We start from the raw sequence: 12,500 nt of genomic DNA on the forward strand, positions 1-12,500 counted from the left end.
TTGTTATCTCTTATCAGCATATTCATAACTGAAAATATTCCTTGACTTCAATATGCTGTCTCTGCATATATGTATATGGACTGGGTAACTTACTCAATTTAATGTTTAAAATTATGTGAACCATCATCAGCACCAATATAAGGAATACATCTATCACATTAAAAAGTTTTCCTCTGCTCTTTTATAAATTCCCATCTTTGTCTTCTTTAATTCCCTGCTCTGTACCTAGGCAATTACTATTTTTGGGGGGTGCAACTACAGATTGTTTTGCATGTTTGAAATTGTATATGAGTGAAACTGTAGCACATATTCAACAAAATGAATAATTCTCAAGAAAATCACACGGAAAGTCAGATAAAACTTTTCAAATTTTGAAATAACTATGACAACCGAAAGAATAATCAATGAATGAATTTTGATACATCCATATAAATATAACTTATATATATTTCTATATGATAATTTTGATATATCTGCATATGTGAGAATTATGAATGAACACCCTTATTTCAATATGTTCATTATATAATGTTCATTCATTCATTATTTTTATGTTAGATACTGGGTTTTAAAATTTTAAGCCAATTGCAAATAAAGAAATCTTAATTACCTAAATTGGATCAGTAATGCTAGACATATGTGTTAAATTAGTGCCCCAAAATATGTATAATTATCCCATAATAATAAAAATACTATTATTATGTTCTATGAATATTTGTGAACAAAAGCATATTTTCACTTAACTTGTATAAATATTTTAATTAACTATCAAACTGATTTTACGCTAATACATTTTATATACATAACAGTGATTTATGAGATTTCCACTTGCTATACATTGTTACTATCAGTTGTTATGTTCATTAAAATGTTTAGGTATTTTAAAAGGTGAGAAATTGTATGATATTATGGTTTTAAGTTTTGTCTCTTAGTGACATATAATTTTGAATATCTGTTGAGGTGCTTCATAGCTATCTAAACATTTATTTTGGTCAAGTACTTGTTCAAATATTTATTTTTAATTGGGTTGCTTTTATACTGTTATGTTTATGCATTTATTTATACATATTCTATTTCTAAGGTTTTATTGGATCTATTGATTTTCTATTGCTGTGGGACAAATCACCATGTACTTACTAACTTTCAGCACCCTTCATTTGTTTACTCAGATGAGTTGTGTAGGCCAGAAGTTCAAAGCAGTGTTCATGATAAATGATAAGGAACATGAAATCTTTTGTTTTAATTTTTTTTTTTTTTTTTGGTTTTTTGAGACAGGGTTTCTCTGTGTAGCCCTGGCTGTCCTGGAACTCACTCTGTAGACCAGGCTGACCTCAAATTCAGAAATCCGCCTTCCTCTGCCTCCCAAGTGCTGGGATTAATGGTGTGCGCCACCACTGCCCGGCAGGGACAAGAAATCTTAATTACCTAAATTGAATCAGTAATGCTGGACATATGTGTTAAATTAGTGCCCCAAAATATGTATAATTATCTCATAATAATAAAAATATTATCAAACAAAAATATATTGCCCCAAAATATGTGAATCTCTCTCTAAACTTTTTTTTCTGTTGGCATTGATTTCTTTGTTCATCTTTATGACAATATCACTGTGTTTTGGGTTGTGTTTAATTATCTTGAACTCAGATACAGGAGTTCCCAAACAGTTGATTTTTGAACATTTTTGGGCCATTCTATATTGTACTTTCACATGAGTTTTTGCACCCCAGTCTATTTTGCTTGTGATAGCATTGAATCTGTAGATTAAATTGGAGACAAATTACACTTTACTATTCCTCAGGTTTCTGAACTATCAACACAGTTTATTTCTCTCATTCATTCAGATCTTGATTCTATCACCATTTTTGGAGCATATCATAGACTATTTTGTTATCTTTATTCACAAATATTCAATATAGTCGTGGTTTTGTACATGATATTGTTTTATGAAATTTCAAATTTCTATTGTTTGTTAGATATTTAATTATTTGATGTATTAAATATTTGATGTATTAAATATTGCTCATTGTTAATAATTTAGCTCTTATGTAGACCTTGTAGGATTTTTCTACATTGGTGATCATGAAATCTTCAAATAGAAACAATTTTATCTATTTCTTTCTAGTTATGTCTTTTATATCTCCTTGCCATATTATATGGAACAAATCTTCAATACAACGTTAAATGGAAATAAAGAAATTCTTTTCTGGATTCTAATTTTAGAGAGAAAGCGTTTAGCTTTTCAACATTAATTATAAAATTAAATGGAGATTTTACCTTCATATATGTTCCTCATTATCCAAAGGAAATTCTTTATTATTACTATAATGAATGTTAAAAAGAACCAGGATTAGATGTTATATTTTATCAAATATCATTTATATTTCTATTGAGGTCATCATACTTTAAAGATATTCTGTCAATATGATGTATTACATTGATTTTTATAATAGTAAATAAGTCTTTCAATCCTACTATATACCCCATTTAATCATGATGTATCATTTTTTTATGTTGTTGAATCCTATTTGCTAAATGTTTTGTTAGATTTTGCATCTTTGTTCAGGAGAAGCACTCATTTTTGCTTTGGTTCTTTGGCTAGATCTGTATGACTTTGCTATCAAAACAATGCTGATCTCTCAGAATGAGATGGGCGGCATTCATGTCTCATTAATTTTCTGCAAGACTTTGGATAAAATCAATGCTATTTCCTCCTTAAGTGGCAGACTTCATAGTGATACTTGATGGCTAAGATTTGTTTGTATGAAGATATTTTAATGACAAATTAAATTACCTTATAATATACATAGAACTATTCATGAATACCAGGAATAGGGTGTGATAAAGAAATAGTCACTTTTATGGTCATAGAATTCTCAAAGAGAGTGCAGCTTAAAGCTATCAGGATGCTGATACTCTCAGCAAGTGCAAAAATAAATAGTTTTAACCGTGAAGGGTGGCTTTTAGAGGTACTATAACCCTCAATGTACTGTTCAATACACTAGTTCACTTTACAGTACTGATAGGAATATTTTTATTTTCCTGTGTTTATAAAGACTTAATGTATTATTTAATTTATGTATGTATTTGTTCCTATATGAGTTTATGTGCACCCCATGCATTCAGAAGACCAGAGAGTGTCAGATTCTCTGGAACTGGAGTTGTAGGCAGTTGTGAGGGAGGTGCTGTGAACTGAACCAAGGTCCTCTGTATGAACAGTAAAGCACTCTCAAGTGCTGAGCTCTCTCATTTCAGCCCAATTTCTTATGGGCTGAGACTTTTGTATATTGCAGGATTGATTTAAAGGTGATCTCCATTGTCAATTTCAGTTAAGCTCTTCTTCCTCAAAATAGTCAAAGGTAGGATATCCTAGCCAGTTTTCAATTATAATTGTTACAATCAAAATGTTATCTCCAACCACAACCTCAAGGTGACTGAATACATTTCAGAACCATTTTCACAGAACTCACTCTATCATCCTGGTATTACCATAGGAGTTATATTTGGATGGGAGAATGACTCAAAAGGGGGAATAGAAGTCATTCAAAACACACAGAATTTCCTCGGTACCATTTTCTAGGACTTGCCTCCCTATGTGCTACTGGATGTAGTATTTAGGCAATGGATTATTTTTTCCCACCTCTTATATTGGATAGTGACTTTTATTTCTACTTCATGGTCCAAAGAGAAACAGTGGAAAAAAACAGATTGCATATCATAGTGCCAAATTTGAAAGTGCTAAGGAACATATTGAGGGGACACCCTTCAGCAGCTTGCATCCACTACAGCCTGTGAGTAAAAGGGGACGTTCTCCATACAAAGATATAGTTTCAGTTTAAGTTTCAACAAAAGAAGAACCATGCCAAGGTAAGTTTGTCTCAAGATAGATTCTGTCTCAGGCGTGGCGACACACACACTTATGATCTCAGTAGTGTAAGGCAGAAAGTATCAAGAATTTAAGACTAGCTTGAGCAACATAATGGGACTTTGCTTCAATAAAGAGTTTCAGACATGATATGATAACAAAATTTAAAGTCTAAGAAATTCTAGTTTTTCCTTGCCACGGCCTGAACTAGAAGATCTTGACATTATTACTGTAAAATACAACATATTTTCTACTTTGATAGAATTGATCAGAGCCCCACAGCCTAGACTGCTGTTTGCATATACATGTAGGTTGAATGATTTATTATGTGTTCTGTGTAGGAAGGGGGAATATTTGGAATCTCTGACTCAAAATATGAAGCTCAACATTAAGATGCCCTTATAGTTGGTTTCCTGATGGATTCCTGCCATGCTTAATACCCAGCTTGATGGAGTTTTGCCTTTGTCTGTGCTTTTCTGTACTTCTGGGACCTGGAGGCCACCAGGACTCCAAGGACATGATGATGGGATTCTCAGTACATTCTGCTTTACTTCTCCTACACACTGCCCTACCTAATGCTATTCTATACCCCAGGGACTGTGGGACTCCCCTGATGGAAAAATCTCTATAGTTCAGTTGTTCCTATACCAAAACATCCTGCAGATTTCCCTGGTGGCCTAGAATTCTCCTGGCCCAGCAGCAAAAAAAGCTACTGAGGCTAGTGCCAGCTTATCTAGATTTGAATTTTTCACAAACATTCTGTGTGACCCATGGTAGGTCATTGGACCTTTTTGAACTTACCTTTTATGCTTAATACATGTCATAACAATCATGGAACCTGTATTATGGGGCTATTGTGAAAAGTTCGAATCATGGTGTGTACCATATACTTACTGTATATGGTATACTCTACATATACCATATACTCTACAAAATTAGCTATTAACATTGAAAACTTCCTCTAACACACATACTGCTTTTGATGACTAAGTTCATTTAATTTAACTGTGTCTGGATACACCCATCCCTTTATTTCTTACTCAGAGAACTGGTGTACAATCAGTAGAAAGAGTCTACCATAGCATTTGCTTGGTTGTGGTGAAGCTGTGCTTTGGAGTCTGTTAACCTTCCTTCTCAGTTTGTGAAAGAAGAGCCTAAGCATCTGAAAATTATAGTGACTTCTTTAGAAGAACAACAAAGGATGCTCTCAATTATTTTCCAGTAGAAGAAATTTCATTAATAGGGCAGATGGAGGGGTGAATCCAGACACTCTCTATTGGATTTACGACGGAAATTTTTCTGGGGACCAGGTCAGTTGGGATGACAATGATGTTGAAGATAAGTACAAGACAAACCTAATGAAAAGAGCTTGCTTACACACAAGGTTAAAAATTCATTAAAGATGTAACCAAATGGCCCAGAAACCAGCTGTGAGTCCAGGTTTTTAGATCCCTCTGGAGTGTTCCAGGACTGCAGGAAAGTGACATGGCAGAAACCCAGGCCACTGAGAGTCTTATCTAATCTGTTCCCTGGAAGTCCTTTGTGCCCAGGTAGAGATGGCCCAGCATAAAGACCCACACTGATAGGATGAGTCAAGGACTCCAAATAGCTTCTGTTTTAATCTTGAAGCCATTGGCTGAAATTCTTACTATTAACTATTTATCAGGGAGCTTTAAGGAGACATGCTCATCCTAGCCTAAAAGTGTATTCTTTTAATAAGGGATAACATAATAAGGAGTGTTTAGTGACTAACTCATTAGTTCCCATTGATTCACCTACATCCAAGAATGGGAGGGAACCTCTGACACTGTGACTTGAATGAGATCTGAGCTGAGTAAGGGTGGTGGTTGTGAGAAAAGGTACAGAGTGAGGGTGATGGGAATAATCAGACAGAGACAGTTTTGACAACGTGGGCCTAGAAAAAGGAAACCCATTTTAGCATCCGAAGAGCAGAAGATAATTAGAGAACTGAAATCTGCTGGGGGGGGGAAGAAAAAAAATTATACAACACCTTTCAAAGCCAAATTGAAATAATTCTTGCATTTCTTTCACAGTTTTAGATGAGCTGTCGCATGGCTAGGCTTTCGTTGGTAATGAGCCCAGAAAGAAGAGTCTATCAGTGAACAGAGCTGCCTGTGGAGTATGGAGGGATTATGAGAAGTGTTTGGGTAGCCTGCCTGTGTCACTCAGACTCCAGATAGAACAAAAATGGATGTTTTGAGAACTTTCCCACCCTGTTGTCTTGCCTTTACAGTCTTACTCAGCTCCTACCTCTTCCCTGACACCTTTCTCATTCTCCTGGTGTGTATCTCCACCTTTTCCTTTCATAGGTGTAGAAGCTTATCTACTTTCAGAGAATATGTTCTTGGGTCCATATTCTGTTGCAACTGGAAAAGAAGTTCTTGGAGGACATGGCTCATTGCTCATTCATGTCTCTAGCTCCATGACATCTGCCCCAGAATCTGCTCATAGCAAACATTGAAAAGCTTGTCTGAGTGAAGTTGCAACTTAACTTTTGGCACTGGAAATACACATAAGATTTTCTTTCCTAGTTCTTTTCCCTCATTATAAATTGCATACTTGGTATATGGTCAGATTGCTATTACACAATTTCAAGTAATTCAAATAGCTCTGAGCACTGCCCTCATGGCAGTCTTCTTTTGAGACACATTTTCAGTTTACAATTCCATAGGTATCTTTCCAGACATTTCTCTTGGAACATGTAAAAAGGATTTGCAGATTTGTGTACATTCCCACAAATGCCAATTTTGGAACTTATTTGGGGGAACTTAACAACACACATCCATTGGAGGTCTTCCTAAGTTAATGTTTCTAATTTGTTATATTCCTTTAAGCTGATGCACTGTGCTATATAGCTTGGCTACACTGAGCCTCTGTTAATGAATAGTTGACTTCTAATTTTAGTTGGATTATTATGAGACAATGGAAAAATCCTACATACACTCCTTATATACACATGTGAGTGATTCTCTGAAGCCAATATTAAATAAAATGTCTAGGTCACAGTCTTTGAACTTAAAAGATTGGTGATGATTTCTCACATGAAATCATGTAGATCTTTCTACCATATGTGGAAGCAGGTCAGAGTGTCTTCCTAACATATGTTGCTTGTATCATTGATGCTTTAAATCATTCTTGCCAACAATGAGGTAATAAGACATATATACAAGTCATTTCCTGGCTTTTATGGCTATGAACTGGAGATTCCTAAACAGAGACATTTTGCTGCTGGTGGTGCACCCCAGAGCAGCTTTGTGGTGATAAAGCAACATAGCAACTAGGCTAGTAGCAGGTAAGACAAGGATGCTAGCCAAGGAATCTTCTTGTGATCTCTTTTGGGAAGAAGCTGACTGTTCTGTTTTGTGCTTCAGAAAGCCAACTGGTAAGCAAGTGTTTATCTTGACAGACAGTAAGTGAATGAATTAGTTGGGTTAGGGAAAAATTTCTCTATATTTAGTGGAGAAGCAGCTACTCTTGGTCTCACTGGAATGTTCCTGACCAATGAACATACAATGATAGTTTAAAAATAAGCGTTACATCTGCACTCATTGTAGCCCAGTGGGGAACATATCTTGCCTGCATGAAACTTCCAAGACTCCAAACAAACCAGCCAAAGTAGCTACAGCCACCACTGCAGCAGTGACATTAATAGCAACAAAACTAAAATCACACCTTCATGGAAATAAATATAGTTCCACTAAAAAGTGCACAGTTCTGAAATTATGTACCTACAAGCAACACTAAATGCTCTCAGCAGGTTGTATTTATATACTTGTGCAGTTATATGTATATAATAAGAACAATTAAAGAAAAAGAAGCCATGAATTTGGGGGAGGGAACATAGGCAGGGTTGGAGTGAAGAAAGGGAAAGGGGGATTATGTAGTTGTATTTTAATTAAAAACCAATAAACAAACAAAAAATAATTAGTAAAGTTTGAAGCAACCTTGGATATGTGGATACACACTGGGTTTTAGATGACAGGATTGATTTGTTCATGTTATTTTGTGTGCTGTCATTGTAGATGTGTAATAAAAATGTCTACGTGATTTATAGATGCTTAGCATGGAGGGGCTTACTTATATACATAGATTTGTTCTAAACTACTATACAAATAAAAGAAAAGAGTATAAGTGAAGCAAATATTGTGATATTTGTTACATATTTGAAGGAATAGCTCTGAATAGGAACTTCATTATACCACGCTACCTACATTTCTATACCTGTGAAAATCTTCCTAATGCATGTTTATAAGGAAAGCAATATAACACTTGCCTATAATTCTAGCACTTGGGAGGCTGAAGCAGAGACAGAGACAGAAGGATCATAAATTCAAGGCCAGCAATATCCTGTCTCAGAAGCAACAAACAAACAAAATTCAGAAAAAAAACCCAACAACATAATAAATAATTAAAATTTTTTATTTGGAGGTAGAGAGATGGCTTAGCAATTAAGAATGCATTCTGCTACTCCAGAGGACACAAATTCAGTTCCCAGAACCTATGCTTTGTGTTTATAATTGCTAGAACTCCAGCTTCAGGGAATTTAGTACTTCTGGCTTGAATGGACATCTACACACACACACACACACACACACACACACACACACACACACACACACGGGGGGGGCAGGGGAGAGAGAAAATTTCTCACATGCACACATACACATACTTAAAAATAAGTTTTCAAATATTCACTGGGGGGGGGGCATTCAGATCAACTTACCAAAGAAGACTGTACTATTTGTTTCTTGGTATAAATTTTTTTCATTTAAAAAAATTATTTTCAAGAAATGCAAGAACTCTGTACAGTATCCACTTGAAGGCAGCCCAAAGGTTGCAGACTGCCATCAAAGCTGAGGAGAGGAACAGCAACAGGAGCTGAGTTTCCATCTATGGTTGTAGGTACACATGAACATTTTTAGGCCAGTTTTTTGAAACCGAGTTAAGGTAAGGACACCAGGAAACTGTGGTCTTTGTCAGGACTCCGTTGGTGTCTGTGGGCTCCTGCTCCCACAGGGGCCCCTGACAGATAAACCTTTTGTGCTGCCAAGAACCAGTCTCTCCCGTCTGCCAAACGCTTCGTTTACTGAAGAGACAGTGCTTATGTCCCAAACCCGAAGCCCTTCTTTCTGTCCTCCAAAGGCATAAACAAATGGCAAGTCAGGACAGCATGAAGAACAAAAGAGAACTCCCATTTTCATGTCTCTAGAATGAACGAGACTTGGCCTGTCTCCTAAGATGTCCCAGATCTTCAGAAATTTGTCCGCTGAAGCAGTCACAAGGCAGCCTTTGATCTGACTGCTCATATCAAGACCAGAGATTTCATCGTTGTGTGCATTAAGTGTAAAAATTGGCTTATCTGAGCATGCATCCAGATTATATACAAAGCCATCATCTGTACTGGCCAAGAAATGACACGGCGAGAAGTGGTTCCAGGTCACTTTCTCGATCTGCCCACTGAACCGCCATAGGTGGTGGTTCTGGCTGGGATCTCTGCAGTCATACAGAGCCACTGATTTGTCATAGGACCCAGAAATCAGAGTCTGTGCTTCAAGTGGATGAAACGGCAGAGTCTGAACCTTGTCTGTATGAGCAGTGAGCCTGGCTGCTGACTTCCCCACTGACAGATCCCAGAGAATCACAGTGCTATCTGCTGAGGCACTGTGATGCCAGCACATTTCTGACTGTCTTATTCCAGGAAAGGTCCAGGACAGCATCAGTATGTCCTGCTGAGGAACCCTTCTTCCCTTTCTTCTTCTTCTTTGAGGAAAGCTTGCTTCCCAGTGTGAAGACTGGTTCTAGAGAGTTCACGATATCCAGGTCCCACACCTCAATGACAGGGGTCATGTTTCCCACAGCAATGTAATTTCCAATAGACGCATCTAGGCTAGGATCAAAATCCAGCCATTCCACACTCAGAGGGTATGCAGACAGGAGTATGTCATGGTGGACATAGAAAGACTCCTCTTCTTGATTGTAGACGTGTACCTCTAAATTGCACTGCTCTTGCTCAGCACGGCCACAAACGATGAGGTTGTCAGTCAGCTTAATCAAGAAATCTTCATGTTCATATTGTTCTGTGTTCTTTAGGGTGACATATAGGTCCTGATCATTACTGCCATAGACCGTAAGACCCAACAGAGATTCACCACCTCAGCGTCTGGGTTGTCCTCTTCGCCATAATTATCTGAGTCATATTCTGCCAGCTCGTCATCATCTAGTGTGCGGTCATCTTGTGGGTCCCCATCCTCCGGGTGCTCCCCATGCTGTGCCTGGGTCCCGGCACTCTGCATGCCATCTTCTGAAGGACTGCCTGCCTCCTCCTCCTCACTTCCATCTTCTTCTTGTAATTTTTCTTTTGCTTCAGCAATGAAACGTTTCACTTCCTCTTTACTTATCTCTACCTTGTCTGGTGTCTCTTTGGCCAAGTTTAGCAGGTGTGGTCTTGATGGAGGATTTATGTCACTGGGAGCTAGATTTAAGAGTTTGAAGACTCATACCATTTCTAATTTTTTTCTGCTTTCTATCTGTAGTACAAGATGTGTACTCTAAGCTTGCTGATCCAGCTTCCTCGTCTGCCACTTTTCAGACACAACTGACATTTATCTCTCGAAATAAAATCTCCCTTGCATAAATTATTTTGTTTATGGTGCTTTATCACAGCAACAGAAAAGTAATGGATGCCGTTCCCATACACAGGCACAAAGACACACACACACACACACACACACACACACACACACACACACACACGTACTGAGAGACAGTGGGCAAGACACAGAGAGAGACAGAGATTTTGGTTAGAATTCTTGAAAAGGTTGGTATTTACTTTTGCCAGTATCCTGGATGATTCTACCAATATGGGTCACTTTACATTACATATTTTCTTTTAAATGTTGAACAAATGACACGAATTTCAACTTGAAACCCATGTAGAGGCAGTTTGTGGTTACACATTCTCAGAGAAATAGCTTATTATAAATGTTTTAGTTCACTGTCCAGAGACGTTAGGTAGTTATTTTTTGTCTAAAGTTATTTTGTTTTTAATACTAAAGTGTTTATTGGTTAGAAATGTGCTTCTTAGTTGTCAGAGAATATCATTGCATAGAAAAAGGGTGGAAAATAGTGTGAATGAAATGAATATGCAAGCTGCAGTATGATAAAGTATGGTGTAGTATATTGCAGTATAGTACAATATAGTTTGGGATAAAAGGATATACACAGTATTTTATCTATATAGAAGCATTATTATAAAGGACTTGTAATATGTATTTTCTATAAATTTATATTGTTTGAGTGTTCATAAAGATATGTACTATAAACAATGATGTTTTGATTTTGTAGGAAGAAAATCTTGTTCTCAATAGTAGGATCTGTCCTCAGTCATTAAAATTAAAGAATAGGTTTAGGAAAGTTCATTGTCAGGGCTGGAGATATGGCCCAATAATTAAGTGCACTAGCTGCTCTTTTAGGGGACCTGGGTTCAATTCCGAGCACCCACACAGCAGCTTACACATGACAGTCTGTAACTCCAGTTCCAGGGAATCTGACACCTTTACACAGGCATGCACCCAGCTAAAACACCAATGCTCATAAAATAAAAATTAAAAATATTTTTAAAATGTAATAAAACATTAAAAAAGAAAATCCATTGTCCATTCCAGGAATCTAGCACATATGGATCTTATATCAGCATAAAAGATCTTAATGAGGAACAGGAAGTGAGCAGTGGGACTCTTTGAGCACAAACTTGCATTGAGGTAGTTTTGAATTAAGTTTTGAACTAGTGGCTTTCCCTTTATGAAAGTGATCAGTGTTTCTTTGATTCTGTTAACACAGTAACCTGGAATAATGTGCTAGATATAGCAGGAGGAGTCAGTCTTTTCCATGTCCTCTCATAAAAATATTGTTTGTAAGGTCTTCTTCACACTGGATCCTGACAAAATTTTATGGTAATTGGACTGACTTTTGTAGGCCTTTTAGACTGCTCTCAGAACTTGCTTTCAAATAAAGACTGCTCACAGAGTGCAGGGACCTGGGTTTCCTGTGCCATACTGTTAAATCTTGGCAGTACTTTACCCAGCAGCCTCCCAAATATATGTTTCATTTCCTCAAGACACCATGCTCAGGAGGTGACACCGAGCTGATGTGATTTAGAAATCACTTCACGTGTTTGATGGATGTTATCTGCTGTGTGATTTCTACCATTTCAACATATGTCTATAAAACCTAGCCTTTACTCAAATGAATGACTCTAATAGTTGGCAATTTGGGCACATCGGTAACAGACATTGTTCTGGGCAAATAAACATTACTATCTACCAAAAGTGGCCAACCTTTTGACAAATCAGTCTGATGTTGTCATTTATGAATGCCTTGGGCTGCTGTATTCATGCCTATCCTGCCATGTATGTGGCCTGCAGGACACAGGTAGGGCAGACATGTTTAAACATAGTGGTGAAGTTTTAGCACAATATCTGTCTCCCTTGGGAATCCCTTCTTTGTATTCTTAAGGCATCTCTACCCCTATACATAGCCTTTCTCCACATGTTTATGAATTGAGATGTATTTTCCCCCCACGTTGTGTCCCTTCAAATAGACATTAAGCTTCATCTTA

The 12,500-nt window shown here is 37.1% G+C and overlaps 1 pseudogene; it reads right to left on the minus strand.

Annotated features, from left to right (window-relative positions):
* Positions 1–8,746: 8,746 nt before the first annotated feature.
* Positions 8,747–10,305, minus strand: LOC117694630 (periodic tryptophan protein 1 homolog pseudogene; annotated as a pseudogene).
* Positions 10,306–12,500: the final 2,195 nt, after the last annotated feature.

This window comes from Arvicanthis niloticus, chromosome X (genome assembly GCF_011762505.2).
Source record: "Arvicanthis niloticus isolate mArvNil1 chromosome X, mArvNil1.pat.X, whole genome shotgun sequence".
Lineage (NCBI taxonomy): Eukaryota > Metazoa > Chordata > Mammalia > Rodentia > Muridae > Arvicanthis > Arvicanthis niloticus.